We start from the raw sequence: 6,000 nt of genomic DNA on the forward strand, positions 1-6,000 counted from the left end.
GACTCCTAAACCACTTAACCGATTATAATAAAATTCGCACACCATGTGCAGTTCGACCCAACTTGAGAGATAGGATAGTTTAAATCTCAAGTTATAGTCGCAATTTCTTCTAACCACGCGGACGAAGTCGCGGGCAACAGCTAGTTATTCTATAATAATAACAAACGGAGAAAGAAATTTCAGGGAACTAAAATTCTGAATATCAATCTGTCATCACCTTGCCTATATGAGAAACGGCTTGTGCCATGCTGTTGGCGATGACAGCTAATGAAAGGATGGAATATCAAGAATAGCATTGAGCTTCAAACGTAATAACTTGCAATCTTATTTAGATTCCGTCTAAAAATCTAGGTTTCCTAACGATGTTTTCCTTCACCGTTTGTCAGTGGTGTCTTAGAATATTTAAGAAAATATGTTGCAAGAATATCTAATTTCGGTTAATTGTTTTTTCTATATCGCGTAAATGAAAAACGAAGATGATTTTAGTAAGCTGAAATCTCGTGTGACGTCACTTGCTAGTAAACATTTTACCGAGAAGTGAGCTTACTAACACAACCATTGGTGATGTTTTTTTATAGATTTATTAAATAATTTTGTTAAATCTACATTAAGGACTAATTATTTAAAGCATGAAAGGCAAAGATATACCTTTAGATTTCAATAGTTCCTTCCTTATTTATATGAAACTTAAAAGCATTATATGCCACAACCACATATATATTTTAAAATGATAAGAAATGTGATAAGGATTTTTTGAGGCACTTATTTTTTTTAAATTCCCTTTTTGCTTAAAGGTTTAATATGGTTTTTCAACGTAAATAGCAATAATGCTGTAAAAAATGAAATATATTTTACAGATTACATTTATAAAGATTAACCTATTCAGTTAGTCTTATCAAAGTCATTTTAATATAGCCCTGAAATTTAATTGAAAATAAATATTTTTCATTGAATATTGTAGTTAAATAGTTATTTTTTAAATTATTTGTTTGTAATCGATTATTTTACGCGAAACATGAAGTTAACATTAAAATGGCTAATTGCGGTTTAAAAAAATGAAGAAAACTGTATGTACCATTTAAAATTAATTTATGCCTACCGAAAATTTCTAAAGGACTCTAGTTTGCTCAGAAAAAAGAGATACTCGATTAAAAATAGGTACTCCTTAAAATACCACAGTAAAAAGGAAAAAAAACAGAATATTTCCAACTTATAATTTCCATAATACATATAATATAATTATAGTGTATGTACGTGTGTATATGTATGTTAGTACTTACCTGAAGACGGGAGGCCACAGAATGCAGTGTGCGGCGAGATCCTTAGCTTATATACCACCGGACTGTAGGGGCGGGCGGGAATAGGGAAACCCATGGAGATGCAAGAGAGAAAATATTATTTTTACATTGTTTATTTTTTACTTTCATGATATTTGGTTTAGAAATGACAGAGAAAAAGTTATAAATTATACATTTTCAACCAACAAATCAAATATGACCCCACAGGAACATATGTAAAATCGGGATAAAAACTATCGCTTTGCTAATCCAGATTATAAACTACATTTCGAAAGTCCAGTGGTTTTTTGTGAAAGAGTACAAAATGAACCCAATACTTATATACTTTCGCTTTTATAATAGTAAGTAGGATTCAATTTTGATACGAAATCAAACAAATGTAAATATTAGTTAGTTTTCAAACCATTATTATTATCATTTGGATCAATTAAGGTGTCTTAAAAAAAATATTTACATTATTTTTTTTAAGAGACCATTTCATAGTGGTTTCTTAGGTTTACGCGAATGTTAGACTTTGAAATTAAACAATTTCAGCTTCTTCTCATCTCAAACTCCATTTTCTCTAGATTTGTTTTCTCCTACCCTCTCCATAGTTTCGTCCTATCTCTGGCGTCCCGTTGTTTAACGCGGCATTTCTCTCGGCCTCCAAACATGGACTTGCCAACGAATTATAATTAAATGCAATCGCTAGATACTTATCATAAAGGGAAATGTTGGTATTAAGTCGATCGATTTCGGATGGGTTGCAATCGATGTGTTGTTTTTGTGTACGGAGGAATAGGTGGACTTCGTTCAATCTCCTATTTCTGAATAATTATTTCCAAAAACGGACAAAACGGGGATATTGTCTTAAACTCGATTAGGGCAACTTGCTCTCCTAGGCCTCGCTGAAATTGAGATTGGTTAAAACTCTTCAAAAATGATGATCAAGTGTGATTTGGAATCGTGTAAATAATATTTCACAATAATGACACAACACCATCTGGTCTCAAACTAAACAAAGCTTATATTATGAGTACTAAACAACTATATAATAAACATGCTTATATATTTTTAAATTTTAAATAAATTTAACATGATTTAACGGTTTACTCACGCGTATTTATCGGGGGTGCCCGACTATTTTCGGACCCAACCGGAGTCGAAGTTCGACTCGCTCGCCCGCCGCGTCAGCTCATGATTAAGGACTCCGGTTGGGTCCGAAACTAGTCTGGCACCCATGATAAATAGGCGTGAGTAAACCGTTACATCACTTAATAATGAATCAGTCTCACGATAGTTATTATAAAAATAAATTGAATATGAATTACATCCAGATGCAGAACAAATGATTATACTCAGCACACAACGCCTCAGGGTTACATTTTTGCCGAACTGTATATATTTTATTTCAATATATATGTTTTTTTTTAATAATTTGTTCTGGGTGGGAATCGAATCCACGACGAATCAGAACCACTAGACTAACACGCCAGTCGAATAAATTAATCCGTAAATAATCACTAATTCCTCTCACAATTTTTCCTATACTTTTATTATTTCTTCTATTGTAGAATAATTATTGATGACTACAATATTTTTCTGGCTAGTTAACGGATAATCCGGATATCACTTTCATCCTTCATTAGTATTTGGTAGTAGGATGGCTATCTATACTAATATATAAAGCTGGAGAGTTTGTTTGTTTGTTTGTTTGAACGCGCTAATCTCAGGAACAACTGGTTCATTATTTTTGTGTTGAATAGAACATTCATCGAGGAAGGTTTTAGGCTATATACCACCACGCTGCGACTAATAGGAGCGAAGATAAAATGGAAAATGTAGAAAAACAGGGAAAATTATTCATCTTCGAGGGCTTCGTTCAAAAATTCCTAACTTATATCTTCTAACCAAATGTAAATTACAAGTATACGCTGTGATCTAAGCCATGTTATGAACTAACACACTATCCCAGCAAACGTTATTCCCAAGTTTTTTTAGACACAGTTGGATTTTTGTAACTCGATTTTGAGGCACTTCCCGATAAGCTAGCAGGCTGAAATTTTCAGGATAGCTTCAAAACCGATGACAATGCAATTTACAACCATAATAAAAGGGTGGACCGATTTAAAAAAAAATGGAGTATTAATTAGAAATGTGGGTACATTTATTGTACTAACTTATCTCTAGATATTTTTAAGGGAAAAGCAAATTCTTTGACCTATCAAATAGTATTAAAAGAAGTACCTACTCACTTTAATTTTGAACATTACAGCATTCTTCATCATCATCGGCCTAGCCTTTTACCAACTATGTTGGGGTCGGCTTCCAGTCCAATCGGTTTCTGCTAAGTACCAGTGTTTTACAAGGAGCGACTGCCTATCTGACCTCCTCAACCCAGTTACCTGGGCAACACGATACCCCTTGGTTAGACAGGTTGTCAGACTTTTTAAGCTTCTGACTACCTGTAACGACTGTCAAAGATGTAGGAATGACAGCCGTGACCCACAATTTAACGTGCCTTCCGAAACACGGAGGAACTCGTTATGACAAATATGGTTATTACAGCATTATAATTCGAGACAATTTTATCACACTTCTTTCACCATCCTTACATCCTATCCCTGTAAAACTTTTAAGATAACACGTCCGTATATAACAGCCAGATCAAGATTGTATGTGTATTGAATATTGAATCAACACACTCGGACAATCGGTCGGAACTTGCTTTGTTTGTAACGATCTTGAATAGTTTCCAATTGTCTCATGTTTACGTTAAGAATTGAAAACTATTAAAGCTAGGGGTTCTATTATTTATCTAATAGCTGTTGCCTTAGGCGTTAGCATGTATGTGGGTTTTAGCTGCAAAAATATTACCCTCCGTTAAAAAGACGGATAAAAGCAGCCTTTGCGTTAATCTAAGGCTTTAGCTACCGTCATACAAAATTTCATTGAAATCGCTCCAGCCGTTTGGGCGTAACAAACGTACATACAAACACACTTACATTCTGTTGAATTTACAAAAAAAGAAACAACATAGTAAACATCACAATCCCGTATACTATAACAGTTGCAAAAATCCAACCGGAACGACAAACATAAGAAAAGTGAGTGTATAGAAACGTGGCAAAATCAATACTCTCTTAAATAGATTAAAATATAAACACCATAATACAATAATACCGAACCAATCGGTATTAAATTTTTCATTGGAAGCTTAAATTAGCGTAAATAAAGCTGATATGAAAACCATATAAAATTGAACTTTCCTCGGCAGTAAGAAACCGCAAAAATATGAAAACAACAGAAACATGATAGCTTTTCAAGTCTAGTCAAAGTATTGCCTTTCAAATTATAAAGTGTGGGAGCGGTAATATTATTTACATGTGCCTTTTTAATTAGAGGGTAATTATAAATATATATATTTTTTTAATAAATGCGGACAATATCACATACATCGTTCTGAACCCAAAGTAAGTTGCTAAAGCACTTGTGTTATGGAATTCAGATACAACCACAAACACCCAGACCCGAGACAATGTAGAAATGAGAATTTTTACATTGACCCGACCGGGGATCGAACCCGGGACCTCAGAGCTGGCGACACCTTGAAACCGGTGCGTATACCACTCGACCACGGAGGTCGTCCTCTGAAATGAAAGGTTCTGTGTAAGTATTTGTTGCACGAGGTGCAAGGTTTGATGTCAATGCAGGTAAAATACCAAAGTTTCTGAGTTATTCTAAGATACTACTATCAAACGGATAAATAAAAATTATTCGAACTATTTTCTACGTGAAAAAAAATTGTATTAAAAAAGGCAAGAAAATAAGCTGGCTCACAATATTATCTTGCTCACCCATCTAAATCTATTCCTCGATAAAGTTGCTTAACTTCAACTTAACTAACAGAGGATGCTGACCCATAATGTCGTCCACATGTTCGAGAAGTAATTTTAAAAGAAACTTTTGAACAAACAAGACAATTAAAAAGCTTGTAAACTAAGATAAGAATGTTTGCTAGTTTTCAAATAATTTTGATCAACTTAACCTATTTTGAAAAGAGGAGGAGTCAGCAATCAAAAGACCATTGATAATTTCGCCTTCGAGGTGCCCCACGGTGGGCGCCATTGCCGAAGCTGTTAATAACACCAGCCTGCAACTGTCCCACTGCAGGCCTCTATTGAAGTAAAGATAATTATGGTTATCTGCAAGTTAGTTATTGTTTTAAGAAAAATAGCTCTCTAACCTTGTTTGAAGTCCTATGTGAGTAATTTATGGAAAACTGTAGGTTAAATCTTTGTCACCCTTCCAGTATAATGTTTTCGTTTTGTTTACATGTACCTATTACACGTTTAGTAAATAGATAATTTAGGATTAATTGCCTCGTACAGAGAACGGGCGTAGATCACCACGCTTGTGAGCCCCACGGTGGGCACCAATACCGAAGCTGTTAATAACACCAGCCTGAGTAACTGTCCCACTGCAAGACTTTCATACAGAGAACGAGCATTGATCACCCACGCTTGTGAGTCCCACGTTGGGCGCCAGTACCGGAATTTTTTTTCGTCCTTTTACTCTACTTATTTAATAATATTACATTCAAGGTCCCCCGTTTTTCGTCTGTTTTGATAAATCGCTTTTCGATCTACGAAATTCGATAACATTCAATCGTTGTTGAGTTTTCCGTTTAACAAGGCGTGTTATTACAATATTGTGAGTCAAT

The sequence above is a fragment of the Trichoplusia ni genome, chromosome 26 (genome assembly GCF_003590095.1).
Source record: "Trichoplusia ni isolate ovarian cell line Hi5 chromosome 26, tn1, whole genome shotgun sequence".
Taxonomy (NCBI): Eukaryota; Metazoa; Arthropoda; class Insecta; order Lepidoptera; family Noctuidae; genus Trichoplusia; species Trichoplusia ni.